The sequence below is a fragment of the Mirounga leonina genome, unplaced genomic scaffold (assembly GCF_011800145.1).
Source record: "Mirounga leonina isolate KUSES-001 unplaced genomic scaffold, KU_Mleo_1.0 Mir_93, whole genome shotgun sequence".
Taxonomy (NCBI): domain Eukaryota; kingdom Metazoa; phylum Chordata; class Mammalia; order Carnivora; family Phocidae; genus Mirounga; species Mirounga leonina.
The window spans coordinates 13,678,469-13,694,707 of record NW_023270854.1 but is presented as its reverse complement, the minus strand read 5'-3'; the positions used below and the strand labels follow the sequence as shown (position 1 = coordinate 13,694,707).

The 16,239-nt window shown below is 46.6% G+C and overlaps 1 long non-coding RNA gene and 1 other non-coding gene across 2 annotated transcripts; one reads left to right on the top strand and one right to left on the bottom strand.

The window, feature by feature from the left end:
• Positions 1-5,413: 5,413 nt before the first annotated feature.
• On the bottom strand, positions 5,414-15,923 carry LOC118004466. The gene is made up of 3 exons (XR_004677586.1): positions 15,839-15,923; positions 7,974-8,184; positions 5,414-5,528 (listed from the first exon to the last, which is right to left on the bottom strand). It is a non-coding gene; the product is annotated as an uncharacterized LOC118004466 (long non-coding RNA).
• Positions 11,450-11,552, top strand: LOC118004850. The gene has a single exon (XR_004677726.1). It is a non-coding gene; the product is annotated as a U6 spliceosomal RNA (small nuclear RNA).
• Positions 15,924-16,239: the final 316 nt, after the last annotated feature.

Below are 16,239 nucleotides of genomic sequence, written 5' to 3'. Positions count from 1 at the left end.
CGATATTGATCCAAAGACAGTTAAGTGGTAGAAATGTATGGCAAATAGAGGTCTGTGTCTATGTATTACAGAGACATATATGACAGATGTAAACAGAATAAAATGAAGACAATAATGAAAAATTTGGGGGGAATGTGCTAAAGAGATTATTAAACTTAGAGTTCACCATAAAAGTTTTTTTTTTTTTCATGGCTTGCTTGAACAGGGCTCTTTGTAAAATAATTGATGTGACTTATTCCTGATCTCTGTGGTCTGAAATGTTGGTTATGTTATTTCTTATCAGTGGAACCCTCAACAACAGAGTTGAGACAGAAAATGCTTTGCTTTGACGATGTATCTGCTGTTGATCTCATAAGAAAATTCTTTAAAATACAGGTTGGCTGTGCAGTGAAAGAGTTGAAAGGGAAATGGAGTCTAGGGTCTCCTGCCCACATTTAGCTCCACTACCAGAAGAAGGAAGAATTCATTTCTCTCTCTACCTGTAAGTGCAAAGAGCAGTTTGAATGTGATGTACTCGAACCTTCCTGTGGCGAGAGGAAGGGGTTCCTGCTATGTAACAAGCACCCCCAAACATAGTGGCTTAAAGCAACCACCCTTTATTCTGTGGGTTGGCTCAGCTTGGCTGGTTCTTCAGGCCTGGGTGAGCCTGGTAAGACTTGCTTACCCATGTGCAGGCTGGCTGGCTGGCTTGCTGGCTGGGGTTAGTGGGGCCAGACTAAACACTCCCCATGTGCTCCCTCATCCTTTCAGCAAGCTAGTCTGGCCTTGCTCTCTGGTGGTGGCAGGTTTCTGAGAGAGCAAGCGTGCCAGGCTTTTTGAGGCCAACGCTCAAACTGGTATGCTGTGACTTCTGCCACACTCTGTTGGCCAAAGCAAGACACAGGGGCAGCCCAGTTTCAAGAGTTGGGGGAGACAGACCCCCTGCTCTAAGTGGGAAGAGCTGCAGTGTGAGAGAGGAAGAGGGATGGATGCAGGGAGGGGAAGAATGATTCCCTTTTACCATCTGTCTACCATTGGAGTATTGTTCAGAATAAAATGGTGCGGAATAAAACGCTCCCAGAGCTCATCTGGGAGCAGGAGAGGGATGGATGTTCCTAGCCCCTAAGGAGTGCTTCCATCACTGGTGATCACATTCCTACAGAGGGACACCCACTTCCATATTTAAGTATTGAAATTCCTTCCAAAGCCAAATATCCATGGTTGGGGGCCTGGATCGACTGTCCTAGTGCATTCCATTGGCACAGGTCATTGAAAAGCGACTATTTGTAAAGTCAAGAAAACTGATGAGACACTTGGGTAGAGGAATCTGTTATATAAACAGATAAAAGATGTCACGTTCACTCTTTGTGCTGACTCAACAAACTATTTATGATCGGTACTGGGCAAAAGAGTGAGTTTGAGCAAAGGTTCTGTCTCTGGTGGAAGAGGTGTCATTTTGAAACATTTGCTCTTTGACAGTCTCCAAGGGTACATGGCTCCCCTTGGCCATCTGCTCTGGGGAGCTCTGGGGTGCTCTGGCACCAGTTGCATAGCCCCCTTTAAGGGGAGGGAATAAGCATTCAAAGGCCTAAACGTTCAGTTGGTGAGTCATCATTTTTATTTATGCTTGGGCCCTGAGCATCCCTGAGAAAGGAGGTGAAGCTAGCTAGAGTCCTAAGGCATCTGGGGACATCCTAGAGAGTTAGGGAAGACCTTGGACATTGCTCTGCAATAGGGCACCAGAGGAGCTTCTGGGAACAGAGATTATGTGGAATTCCTGCCACAGCATGCCGCCCCCACCCCCGCCCCCACCCTTACCCCCCCGACTGCCGCCAAGGAGGGGCTGTGCTGGCCTGTGAACAGACTGCCTTGCAACAATGCCTTGCCAAAAAGAGGTGGGGACCCAAAATCGGGTACTGGTGGGGCCAGCAGCAGGCACAGCATGTCGGGTGGAATCACTGAAGCCAAGCCCAGAGGGGCAGGGGGCCACAGATGCTGGAGACCCTGGCCCGACACCCCCATGGATGCCCCCACTAAGGAACTGCCTCCCTTAGGAAAACAACTCAGTGTCCCCAAAGGTCTGAACAAGGGGAGCACAGAATACATTTCCAAGTGGGGAGGGACACCTAAGTGACCTCTGATTGTGACCTTCGATGATTCCCTTCACCCTGGCTTCTCATGCTCTTGTGAGCCTGACTCTCTCTCTAGGTCTGTCCACCTCGTTACTGCACAGTTACCTTGACCCCAGGGTGAGGTTGAAACCCCTGCTTAGTTTGCATCTCTTTCCTCCATTCCCCCTAGTAAAACTGACATGCAGGAACACTTTCCCCCCCAAAATCTTCATTTAAGAATAAGATTGCCAATAGCATAAAAGTTAAAATGACAAATTCCAGGACGTTTCCAGTATCTTCCTTCTACTGCAAGGCACTGGAGACGTTCCCCTGTTCCCCCGTGTAATGGAGCAAATAGAAGAGTCGCAGGCAGACCCGGAGTCAAGAGCCAGCCCTGCTGCTTCCTGACTTCCCTCGAGCAGCCACCCTCCTTAGCTCTACTTCCCACATGTGTAAATTGAAGATAACCCTATTAGTTTATAGGGTTGGGGTGAGGATGGGATGGGATGAGAGACAACCGTGCACCAGCAGATCTCCTGGAAGATGTTAGTGGGAGAGACCATCTGTTACACGTCACCCTCCCCCTGTCTCTCACAGCTGTCCATTCCTGGACACAGTGGTGGCCTCAGACGTCGTGTCCACTTCCTGAGTCGGGCCACACAACTATTAACTAACCCTGCTGCCCACCTCAGACACCTTCCCACTCTTTGAAACTAGGTCCAAGAGGTGCGCCTTTTCCATTGTAAATTCACAAGACTGCGGTAGCTGACCCAAAGTTGTCATCTCCTGATGTCACATGGAGGGAAGGGGGCTAATGCTGTGTAGCCCCCCAGTATACCGCCTTCACTGGCCAGTACAATCAAAATGGGCACTGGGGGGCCTTTCTGTCCTGGCCTCTGATATTTGGGGAGAGTGAGGGATACCGGGGTGTGCAGGTTGAAAGGCTGTTTCTTTTTCTCCTAGTTTGGGAAGCATAATAAATTGGCCACCAGCTTGGAAGAGGTGGCATTATAGGTCCAAGCCCCTTCAGGGTTGGGAGTGGACTGGAGCCCTTCCCTGTGACTTAGGCCGTTGATTTCTTATGGGCAGGTGTAGCCCTAAAAACAAGGCTATGTGGACTATGAAGTCATGAGAAAACTACCTTCTTGTGATGAGACTCTGACGAGTTGTCTTAATTTAGGCAGAGGCAGTAAAACATCTTACCCTCAAGTGGAAAAGCAAATTCAGCTTAGTGGCTTTCATCGCCTATTCCAATGACAAAGGAAGCATGAAAAAAAAAAACATATTTAAGGTTCTTAAAAGAGCTTTTTCTCAGTGGGAAAACAAACATAATTTTTCCTATCAGGTTTATTGAGTTTGTGATTTATATCCAGTAAGATTCTCCCCTTTTTAGGGGAGATTTTAACCCTGGAGCCTCCCCTCCCCTCAGCAGCGACTCTTCTATTTGCTCCATTACACTTTCTAGGTATACAGTTTTAGTATAAGTTTTTGACAAAAATTTATGGTTGTGTAACCACCACAATCAAGATAGAGACTATTTTCAGCACCCTAAGATTTCCTGTTTCCCTTTGTAATCAATCCTCTTTGTTTTACCCCCACCCCTGGGCAACCACTATCTGTTCTCTGTCCTTATAGTGTTGCCTTTTCTGGAATGTCGTATGAATAGAATCCATTTGAGTTTGGCTTCTTCCAGCATAATGCCCATGGGCTGCATCTGAGTTGTTGGGTGCTTCAGTAGTTGGCTCCTTTTGATGGCTGCATAGTATTCCGTGGTAAGGATGTACCACAGTTTATCTGTTCACCAACCTTTGGATTCCTTCCAATTTGGGGCGATTACAAATAAAGCTGCTATAAAAACTTGTGTGGACATGTGTTTTCATTTCTCCTAGGAGTGGGATTGTGGGGTCATAGGGTAAATATATATATATGGAATTGCAAAATCATTTCTCTTAAGTGGCTGTGCCATTTTGCACTCAGGTCAGCAATGAATGAGAGTCCAGTTGTTCCATGCTTTCATCAGCACTTGGTATTGTCAGTTATTTGTTTTAATTTTAGCCATTCTGCTAGACCTATAGTATCTCATTGTGGCGTTAATCTGCAGTCCACGATTTTTTATTTTCTAGAAAAATTAAGTTTCGGGAGATGTATACCAGTAATATTTATTCAGAGTAAATGTTTTCCACAATAAAAACTCTTTTCACAGTGGGACTCCCAGTGTCAGGGCCGAGAGCCACCACTTACTCAGTGGACTGTCACATCCTATAAGGCTTTCTGGAATGAAGCAGGCACACTTCTAGGGAGCACGTTCAACCATGGAAACTGTGAGTTTGTGATAAACATGCTGACATAAATGTTTGTTATTGGTTGAGGAAATATGGAATATTTTTCTATTGATATTTTCTGATTTCATTATTTTTATATTCATAATATTGTAATAATGAGTGACTGTGTAAGGAGGAAAAAAAGTAAAGACAAACTCTTATCTTCTGTGTGTGGAAATGGAGAGAGCAGGTGGCCTCGGGAAAGGCTGTCGGTCACCTGAATGTAGGGCCAGGTAGTGTCCTGTTGGCCTGGAGGGTAAGGGAGCTGTTGTCTCCTGACAAAAATGCCTCCACACCTGCCCCTTGGTCTGCAGAGCTAGTGCTGGGGGACAGAGCAGCTTCCTGAGAGGGTCAACACTAGGGAGCTTCTTGAAGGATCAGGAGCATCCTAGTGAGGTCCTCCAGCAGGAAGGACACCAAGGGCTCCCAAGGGGCTCTTGCACTGGTGGTGAAGGGTTGGGCTGGACAGGTGGGTGCACCTGGGGCCCAGCACCTCTGACTCCACTCTAGAGACTAAGGCTGTGCGTGAACAAGGTAAATGTGATTTTAACCCTGGAGCCTTCCCTCCCCTCGGCAGTCCACAGTATCTGTATGAGTGGGACAGTGTTGGACAGTGACCAGAGACTGTGACGATGCACAGCTGAGCTCACTAGCCTTTCTCAGCCTCTCTCAGGGGTATTTGGAAGGAAAATCTGTTCCCTTTGGATTGAGTAAGAGCTTGGGGTTCTTGGATGACTAGAGGGGGAGACTTCACAGGTGAGCAATTTGACATATGGGGCTCCAGCAATTAATAGGAAAAATAAAAGAGGTGTGGCTACATTTATATGTGCAGGTGGTAAAGTAGAATATGCCAGAGACGGACAGATGATGAAAAAAGAGGAATCAGGACAGTTTGAATTTGACCACAACTACCCCTCCCTCCCCAGAAGACCAAAATCTTTCACATGGACTCCATGGCCCCCAGCCCTCCAGGATCATCTCACGCCACTCTCTTCCACTCCGGTGGCACTGGTCTTCTCTCCAGTGCACACACCTCCAGCCTCAGGGCATTTGCACATGCTGTTTTCTCTAGCTGCAGTTTACTTCCACAGTTCTTCCCCTGGTCCTGACTTCTACCCTGTCAGATAGACAGGGAAGGTATTAGTAACTATTTTTTTAATAGAAATAGAAATTTTTTAATAGAAATTTTTTAACCAATCAGAAAATGAGGACAGTCTAGATGGGGAGAGGCCATGACATGGACTAGGGGTCACTGATGAGGAGAAAGCATCAGAACCAGGGAGTCCCTCTGGCTGCCCCTCCCCAGCCTCTTCCACTATTCCTCTCTAACTTCCCTGACCTCTTTTCTGTAGTTCCTCATTCTGTGTCTCCTTCTCTCTCTTTTCCTCTTGCTCAAGCCATTCTCTGCTCTCTGCCTTGTGCCCCAGGCACTTGGTGTACCTCCCCCTTTCCCTCCTCCCATGTGGGTCCCACATTCCTTATTGTTCCCTCAATGACTCCCCTGTCCCTCCCTGCCTTAATACTTGTCTCCGGACGCTTAGAGCCTCCCCTGCCTCGTCTCCTCCTTTCCTCAGTCCCTGTTCTTGTCCCTTCCCTCTGGGTCTTCCATTTCCCTCCCCCATCCCAGGGTCCCCCAGCTGCAGAGGGTGCTGTGGTGAGATCTTCTTGCTAGAGTTTAACCTTCTACTGATCACTCTTTTAGAATTTGGCCTTTTCCTAGAAGTTACCCTGTTTGTTCATCTCGCACCAGTGGGCATACTGCTTCCATTGCATGGTGAGGTACAGACCCCATCTTCCCTTAGGAAGGAGACACAAAGGGCGGGGTGTGGACTCTGCCTCACCATTTCAGCCACTGGCAGCATGTATGGATCCATAGCACTGTCTTTAAAACGGTTTTTTAGGGACACCTGGGTGGCTCAGTCAGTTAAGTGTCCAATGCTTGATTTTGGCTCCGGTCGTGATCTCAGGATCATGGGATTGAGCCCCCATGTCCCATCTGGCTCAGCGCTCAGCAGGGAATCTGCTTGAGGTCTCTCACCCTCCGCCCCTCCCCCACTTCCCCTGCATGTGCGCGCTCTCTCAAATAAATAAATCTTTTTAAAAAATTTTTTTTAAAGCCCTGCTCGATGATAGTTGAAACCAACAACTATTTCTGACTGCTTCAATGGCTTGTGCAAAGGTTTCAGGGACTAGGAACCCACTCGGGTGAAGTCAGGGAGGGATCTCAAGAAACCAGAGAAAAACAAACCCCCAAATGTTGGAAGGGCAGGACTGAGGTAGCTCCAGACACTGCCCCCCTGTTCTTCCCCCTCCTGTTCCTCCCAGTCTCTCTTCATGACCTTGCTATGCACGGTGCATATAATGGCTACTCTCTTCCCCAATCTTCAGCTCCCAAATCCTTTCATTCCCAGTGTCTACTACCCACTGGCCATATATGTATGTGTGCACGTGTGTGTAATATATAAACTTTGTGTAGGCATATGTACAGTATATAAACTATCCAGTTTATACATATGACTGTTCCAGATTCCAGGAGATAGACTCTGGTCAGCCCAACATAACTACTGAATCAGAGCATTGTTCATAGTTTACGTGGGTCAGTCCAATCAGCCGTGGCCAAGGAGGGTCACTAACATAAAATGAGGCCACCTGGGACAGTGTGTCCAGAAGAGGATGGAGGAGGGTGGACCATGTGTGCACCCTGACCCATGTGTAGCCCCAGACTGCTAGGTCCAATGACAAATACAAACACAGTGAGGATGAGATCACTGTAGGACTTTTTTCTCTTCCAACTTCTGTTATTGTTAATGACTCAAGAAAAGATATATTTTTCTAGTTGGAAGCCATGACAAGAAGCAGCTGCAGTTTAAGGGTCTGCTCTGGAGAAGTTGGGGGAAAATAGGGTTATTTAGATAAGGATTCTTTGTGTCTTCCTTCCTTTTTAAAATAGGCATTTTTATTAGGCCAGAGCTGGCTATGGTTCAGGACGCAAAGGAAGAATAGAGCAATAATCCCTGATGATCCATGAGGCAGCCATAAAAATAGAAGGAAATCCTGCCATTTGTGACAACATGAATGGACTTTGAGGGCATTTTGCTAAGTCTAAGTCAGAGAAAGACTAATATTGTATGATCTCACTTATAGGCAGAATCTAAAAAAGCCAAACTCCTAGAAACAGGGACTAGAATGGTGGTTGCGGGGGCTTGGGAGGTAGGGGGAAAATGGGGAGATGTTGGTCAAAGGGTACAAACTCAGTTATAAGATGAATGAGTTCTGGGGGTTTAACATACAGCTTGGTGACCACAGTTAACAATACTATATTAAGTATTTGGAAAGTTGCTAAGAGAATAGACCTTGAACGTTCTCACCACACACACATACAGACAAAACAGTAATTTGTGAGGTCATGAAAGCGCTAACTAACCTTCTTGTAATAGTTTCGCTATTTATACGTGTATCAAAGCAGCATGTTGTAGGCCTTAAACATACACAGTGTTGTATGGCAATTATATCCCAATAAATCTGGGGAAAAAAATAATTCCTGACAATGAAAGAAACAAACCTTAGGCCCCGCAAGAGTTCAAATGTCAGGGCTGTCTGCACCGCCAGGGGCCGGGAGCTCTCACCAGGATCCTTGCCAGACGCCGAGCGCCGAGCCCGGGGCCTCTCAGCACTGAGTGGAGCCTCTGTTCTTGGCCTTAAATTCTCACCATAAATACATCTACTCCTGGCTGCCAGCAGGGAAGGGGCCATAGTAGCAATCACTGACAATTCTGTTACAGGAAGAAGAAGAGAGTGTGAGTAAAGAGAAAGTCTCACTTCACATCAGTTAACACTTGGGCAAATAGCCACCATTTGCTGAAGCAACCTGCTGAGTAATGTACATACGTTATGTCATATGTCAGAGCGTTATGTCATTTAATCACTACAGCGAATCTATGAGGTGACTCTTATTATCTCTATTACACAACAGGATATAGGGTCAGAGAGGTTAATAAACTTGCACAAGCTCACAAAGCTAATGTGTGGATTTTGCACCCAAGCCCCAAAGTTTGTGTTCCTGCTCGCTGTTGTAATGATCTTGTGGATAGCTGGTCATGTCTATGTATGTTTCGCTTTCTCTAAAGTATTCTGTTTTCAGCTGTAGCGAAATGATGTGCGTGGAGTTGAACTGGGGCGGGCCAAGGAAGTCAATCATGAAAATGTTTTTAAAATAGCTTTTCATTATAGTCAGACTTAGTTTCACAAATTCAATAGTGAGCCCTAAAACTTGGCATTAGATACCTTATATCCTAAGCATATGGTCTGTTGGCCCTATGTCCCAAAAGAGATTCCATTCTTTGAGTAGGGTGATACTGTTAATCCTCTGTTAGCATCCAGAGCCAGTGTAGACTCATGGGCAGTGTCAAAAGGATGAGCAACCCCCCGTGGTGGCTGTTGGGCATTTTCCCATTACTGCATCCCACCATGTGTGTGCTTCTGGGCCCTATAGATCTGTGTCGATGACTGTATGCTTATTACCGTATTTATTATGAATAATGAAACAGCCACCATTACATGGTTAAGAGATCTTTAAAGCCAAGCAAACAAATATAAACCCAGCAATTACTTGACGCGTCTATGTCCCAGCATCCATGGATGGTGTGGACGATGTGCAGACGACATCCATGGGACAGAGGACCTTTTCCAAAAGGGACAGATGGTGGCCACTGTCCTTCTTTTTTTTTTTTTTTTAAAGATTTATTTATTTATTTGAGAGAGCGAGAATGAGAGAGAGTACATGAGAGGGGGGAGGGTCAGAGGGAGAAGCAGGCTCCTTGCTGAGCAGGGAGCCCGATGCGGGACTCGATCCCGGGACTCCAGGATCATGACCTGAGCCGAAGGCAGTTGCCCAACCAACTGAGCCACCCAGGCGCCCTGTCCTTCAAGAGCTCTACAAGTCAGTCATGGGCCCTGTCATTACCTCCTGCTCAGACAGAGGAAAGCAGTTACAGTGCACCACCTGGGCTAGATATTCCAAGAGCAAAGGACCACACACCCGCCCCACCCGTGTTTGCATCAAGGGTGTTTAATGAAAGCTTATTCAACATCAGCGTGATACTTAGGAAGTCACAAAATGACTTTTTAAAATCAGTTTTATGGAGACAGTATAATTTACATGCATTAAAATTTACCTTTCCTAAATCTACTGTTCTATAAATTCTAACAAATGCATTGAACCACACCACAGTCGGGACATAGAACATTTCTGTTATTGCCAAAGTTCCCTCCTGATCCTTTGTAGTCAGTCCTTTCCTCCCCACCCCAGCCCCTGGCAACCACTGCTCTGTTCTCCATCCCTACAGCTTTGCCTTTGCCACAATCAATGGAATCATATGGTGTGTATCCGTTTGAGTCTGGCCTCTTTCTCTTGGCACAAGGCTTGCTTTGGCATGCATTCGTAGTTTGTTCCTTTTTATTCCTGAGTAGTATTTACTTTACAGTAGTTTGTTTATCCATTCGCCAGGTGAGTGACATTTGGCTTATTTCCAGCTTGGGGTAATTATGAATAATGCTGCTGTAAACCTTCACGTACAGTTTCTTGCGTGGACATGGTTTTCAGGCTGGGCTGCATGGTGAGCATATGCTTACAATACGGCAGTGTGTGAGAGATCCAGTTGCTCCCCATCCTCACTAGCATGTGATACTGTCCACAAACTGACTCTAGAAACAGTTAAAAGTAGTTGCTAATGCCAGGCAGTGTTGGTTTTGTTTTGTTACCTAAAAGCAAGGCTTCTGTCTATGCTTTAGATCAATCTGAAGAAGTTAATAATGAAATAAAGTGTTTTTCTGGGTAATTGCACCCTTAAATTATGGCTTTTTCCCTGTTAACTATTTAACTAAAACTTTTACAAACACCCTTGATACCCAAGCAGTAGGTAGGATGGCAATTGATCCTATGCTCAATGGGTATTTTTAAACATTCAAATGAGGTGGTATTTTCTTTCAAAGGAAGCGTTCAACTTCCTTAACCTTGTTTTGAAAAGATCGTGAAGATTCCTGTGCTCTGGGAAAAACCAAAGCCAGAATTAGAACAATGGCAACCTTGGACTATTCTCATTTCTTGCAGGAAATGGCTTTTTTTTTTTTTCTTAAGTTAGCTCTCTATATGCTACCTATGGATTATCTACTTCCAGAATTATACACAAGCAGTTTAGAATACTGACTTGCTCCACATTTGCCTCTAATTCCCCTCACTTCCCAAGTCAACCGATTTTCTTTCCAGTCAATCCAGGCATACTCCAAATGTTAAATAATGAGCCTTAGTCCAAATGGAACATAATTAGAGAAATAACTCCGGAATCAAAATCATTACATACACCAGTGTCAATCCAAATACGGCTTGAAGTAGTCACCATCTTGGGGGGCGTCGATTCTGAGGTTTTCCTTCAGCAGCTGGGAAAATTGAGAGTAAGATGAAGATGTGTCTGCTACAGGTGGTGGGAAAGATGCAGAGAAGAACCATCTAAGGAGGGTTCTCCCTCCTCCCTGGCCTGTTGGCCTGTAGAACATGGAGGCTTCTGTGAAGATTTTAGCTCACTGTTCTGGTGGAATCTCGTTGAACCTTTCAATAACTAGGTAGACAAGGGGCTACTGGTTTAGTCTCACCGAGGCTTCTAGATGTCTTCGAGCTTCTTTGGGTCTGAAGGGCTGTCCCGGGAATGATGAGAAGGCAATTGTCAGTCGGGTCCTGACTCTGAACTACCCAAACCCCAAAGAAGTTGAAAGGTTGGCAGGGCAAGTCTTAAGAGTGGCTTTGTTGCTCCCGATAGCCTTCAGGAGTCCAGCGAAATGATGTGTTTCCTCCTGATGAACCCCAAATGAAAGAACAGTATGAGGAGAAAGTGGACCTGGTGCTACTATGTGCTAATAATTTGTGCCGGAGTCTATTTTATGACATTTCAAATTTAATTCTATCCCCCATCCTCTGAAGGAAATATTATCTCTCATAATTACGCATAGCTGGGAAATCGAGGGTCCCAGAGGTTGCCTCAGGGCTCGCTTGGGTAGCATATAGGCTGAAATCGGAACGATACAGAGAAGATGAGCATGGCCTCTGCGCAAGGATGACATGCACATTCATGAAGAGGTTGCTTCACTAGCTCGTGTTGCTAGTTAAGCGGCCAAACTCAAAGTCCCGCCAGATCTGTCTGACCCCAAAAACCCTGCCCTCCCTTGAGATCTCAGGAAAATATCAGATGCCCACTTAAATTTTCAGAGAAACAACTATGTATGTTTTTAGTATTTGTAGGTCCCAAATAGTACATGGGATGTGCAGATATTAAAACTCATTCCTTGTTTATCTGAAATGCAGATTTAATGGAACATCCTATATTTTTATTTGCCAAATTTTGCAACCCTGGCCCTCACTGATGTTTTCTGGGCACACGATGGAGTTGCCAATATTCTGCAGTTTGCTCCTCCTCATTAGATCATTGCAAAAAGATTTCTTCCCATCGTGTACTTTGGGGGATGGAGTGAGGAGGAAGGGCTCTAAGGGTGGGCTCACCTGAGCACAATCACGAGTGGGAAAGTAACAAACATCTCCTTCTTTCAGGATCACTGAACTGTACTGGGCTGGAAAACGCCCGCGGGCCAGATCATTTTCCATGATGTACACGTGTCTGGTTTAGAGCTTTCCAAAGTTTGTTTTTGTGGAGCCCTAGCCCCTGAGATAATTTGTGCACAGCTAACTTTGCGAAATGCTACAAATGTCCCCCTCTTGGAGGGTCCTGGGGCACATTGGATCATTGTAGTTCTTGAGAAAGCCTGTTGGGAAGACCACAGTTGATTTTCTGGAACTGAGAAGGTTTCACGCTCCCTGACCACAGCGGGAGCCCCTGCCTGTGGGATGATGGGAAACTCCATCCTTTCTCCTGTTCCCTTCTGAGACAGTTTCTGAGAATCCACAAGCTATGTTTGTATATTCTTTTTTATTTGGGGGCTTTGGAGTGGAGTTGGGCCCGCAGTACTCAGGTGCTAGCACTGAGCTCACATGGCGTACCAATTGCTAGAGGTGTCAGCATGTGGACTGAGCTGCACTCCATGTACGCGTCCCCTCCTGCCACCTTGTCACTTGCTTGCCCCCGCTGCTGGGCTCGAACACTAGCCTGCTCCTTAATTCCTCTTGTCCGGCGCAGAGGAGACAAACGGCATTGGAAACCGGACAGCTCCCAGAGCCTCCACGGTGTCCCCCTACCAGTGGTGTGTTGGTAGATGCTTAGCAACGGGCTAGAGGAGTCTGATTCCTAGTGTGTGGGGCGCAAACACACAACCCCGATGGTCAAGGGTCGCGTGCTCTATCAACTGAGCCAGCCAGGTGCCCCTACATAATTTAATTTTTAATGATGGCCATGCTTGTCAACCAACTTGCAAAATTCCTGACAATTGTACAGTTTTACAGAAGTCCATACGTCTAGCTCCAGCACACTACTGCGGCTTCAGGGTCACTTGCTCCTTAGCCTCTAACTCGCATCCCCCATCCGCTTCCCCCATCCCCACGCCAAGCAAAGGAAGGCACTTGAAACCATTTCTGCCCTACCCAGAATCCAGGCCTAACTGCTTCCCCCAGAAACACTCTGCAGATTAATGAAGACAGATTTTTATATTACAATAGAAATGCCTTTACCTTGAGCCATCCTATTTCAGAACAGGATACTTGCTTTTGTTTGCATATATAAAAGGGCAATCAGTGTATTTTTCCCAAAAGAATCATCTGCACCCCCAAAGGCAACTTCTAGTCTCTAGTTGGAAGTCAGCACCAATGGAGAACCACTAAAACTTTAGAATTGGGGGGTCAGTTTTTTTCTCCAGAATTTCAGAGACTTCTGGACCAAATCTTAGATGGAGCTCTGAGTCTCTTAAGCATCACTCTCCCCAGCTGCTATTGAACAAAGGCTTTTCCCAGACATGTGGCCTATGGGGAGGAGGGTTGGTATGTGGGTTGAATTGTTTCCACAAAATATGTTGGAGTCCTATAAATGTGGTACCTATAAATGTGACTTTATGGGCGCCTGGGTGGCTCAGTCGTTAAGCATCTGCCTTCGGCTCAGGTCATGATCCCAGGGTCCTGGGATCAAGCCCCACATCGGGCTCCCTGCTCGGCGGGAAGCCTGCTTCTCCCTCTCCTACTCCCCTTGCTTGTGTTCCCTCTCTCCTCGTCTCTCTCTGTCAAATAAATAAAATCTTTAAAAAAAAAAAATGTGACTTTATTTTGAAGGATGGGGAGCTCCTGCCCCCAGTCTTCCTATGATGGACTGCATTGCCCCGAAGAACCTAAGAGCCTGCACAGGAACAAACAGATCCCTCTACATAATTAACCCTGGGTGGTCTATCCTGATCCTAACTTATCCTTGATTTATAACGCATGCAAACATGAATTCACCTCTACTGGTTTTTTAGTAGCCAAGGACAACACTTCTCCCTCCATGCCTCCCAAATAAGTCACTTCCCAGCTAAGGTCTGAGAGTTCTGGAAGTCTCCAGAATTGAAATAGTTCACCTTGGAAATTCTTAATTCAGTTGATTTCTGTCTCACAGCAGATGTTATATGAATACTTGATTATTGATAATATCCCTAATTTGCATAAATGTTGATACCATGTTAAAGGGGATGAGAAGAGAAATGATATAATTACTGCAAACTAATTTTACTAATTACTCAGAGCAGGGCACAATCAGGGGTTCCAAGAGACGCGTGGAGAGAGGACTAGGTGCTGAGCTCTGAGGTTTCAGGGTGCACAGTGAGCCAAGCACTAGGGTGTACGAGGGCTGGGGAACAGCCAGTGTCCTTTGCTGACCAATTTAGCAGCCAAGGGTATGGCAGAGACCTTTCTGGTCTCGGCCAAACCGCAGGGTTTTGCCCGACTGTTCCTTAGTCATTTTGTTGTTGCTGTTGTTGTTTTACTGCCGCTGAAATACCTAAATCCAAGATCCAATCACCTGGGAACCCCTGGAAGACAAAGAATTCTTCCAGAATTCTGGCCCTAAGTGGCTAAGCCTGGCTTAATGTGCCCTCGGGAGGTAGTTCCATGATTCAGGGCCTCTGATGAATCTCTCCGCCCCATGGCTAGCACCTGGCGTCAGCCCCTCCCACATCGACGCTGGGCAGGCCCAGTCCTGCTCCTTCCTGGCTCTGGCCCATGTGCACCAGCACGTGTGACCCAAGCAGCAGCTGGACAAGCACGGGTACATGGGTGTCTGCCCTGCGGGAGTTGCTATTGCCCTTGTCTGCCGGAGAAGTCATATGGACGAGGACTGAGGCTCCTGGCTGGTAGCCCCGGGCGTTCAAATGAAGCCTTCTGAGACCCTATAGTCGCCTGAGTAACCCCACAGAGGACCGCCCAGCCAAGCCCAGAATGGCGAGCAAATAATGGTGGCCATTTTAAGCTGGTAAGATTTGAGGTTAGTTGTTACTCAGTGATAGATGATGAAACACTGCCCTTGATCTGCAGAACGTTTTTCCAAGGCATACCTTGCTGAGCACCTAGTGTGTACCATACTCAGTGACAGGGAGCCGGGATACCAAGATGAACATAGAATAGCTTCCATCAAATAGATCAAGGTTCCAGGACAGAATAGATGATATCATGGTCGGGACAGCAAGAGGAGGTTTGTGACAAAGGTGGTATCTCCTTTCTTTCTTGAATTAATACTTAATAAGCTTCTGTTGAGTGCCAGGTTCTGTACCGGGCAGCAGCGAACACAAAAAACAAGACTCATAGAGCTAGTGGCATTCAAGATAGACACTTCTGGGGGTGCCTGCGTGGCTCAGTCAGTTAAGCATCTGCGTTCAGCTCAGGTCATGATCCCAGGGTCCTGGGATCAAGCCCCACATCCGGCTCCCTGCTCAGTGGGGAGTCTCCTTCTCCCTCTGCCTCTGCCCTTCCCCCCGCTTGTGCTCTCTCTCTGTGTCAAATAAATAAATAAAATCTTAAAAAAAAAAAGATAGACACTTCTGTTCCCATGATTGTCTTTGTCCTGGGAGGTGACATCTGCCTATCTTGCCCTAGCAAGTATGAGGGAGGTAGCAGAAGGAATAACATTGCTTCCATAATAAATGCTTTTATGCAAGGCGACCATTTAATATTCTTTATATCTAAATAATTTATTTTTTTAAAGATTTATTTATTTGAGAGAGACAGAGCACGCGAGCAGGGGGAGGGGCAGAGGGGGATGGAGACGAGCAGACTCCCCACTGAGCAGGGAGCCCAATTCGGTGCTGGATCCCAGGACCCTGAGATCATGACCTGAGCCGAAATCAAGAGTTGGATACTTAATCGACTGTGCTGCCCAGGTGCCGTCCCTGTATCTAAGTAATGTAAGCAAAGAAGTAATTTCAGCAAAGAGAGAGTTCATCGAGATTTTGGCAACAATAGCATCTCCATACCTTTCCGTGGAGTGGATGGTGGCTGTCTGTGGGCAGTGGGTATCAGTGACTTGTTTTCTCCTTCCCACCTTTCAACCACCTGTTTATGAACGGCTTGAGAAGGCAGAAGGAGGCAGGAGTTAGGCTTGGCTTCACCTCTCCTAACAGCAGCTGTGGGCAGCAGGACGGCTCTTTTGAGAGCATCTACCAAACTTCTGGAGAGTGGTTCCCTTGGAGGTGTTCCGGGTTCAGTTCTCGGGGACGCACACTCTGAGATGGAGCTGAGCTGCTGGAAGTTTGTTAGGGAGCATTCTCAGGATCAGCACCTGGGGAAGAGAAAGGAAGGAAGCAGGACTGGGCAGGAGATGGTGGGCGTTAGCTAGCCCCATGGGGAGCTCGGAAGCTGGCCTGGCTGTTCAGAG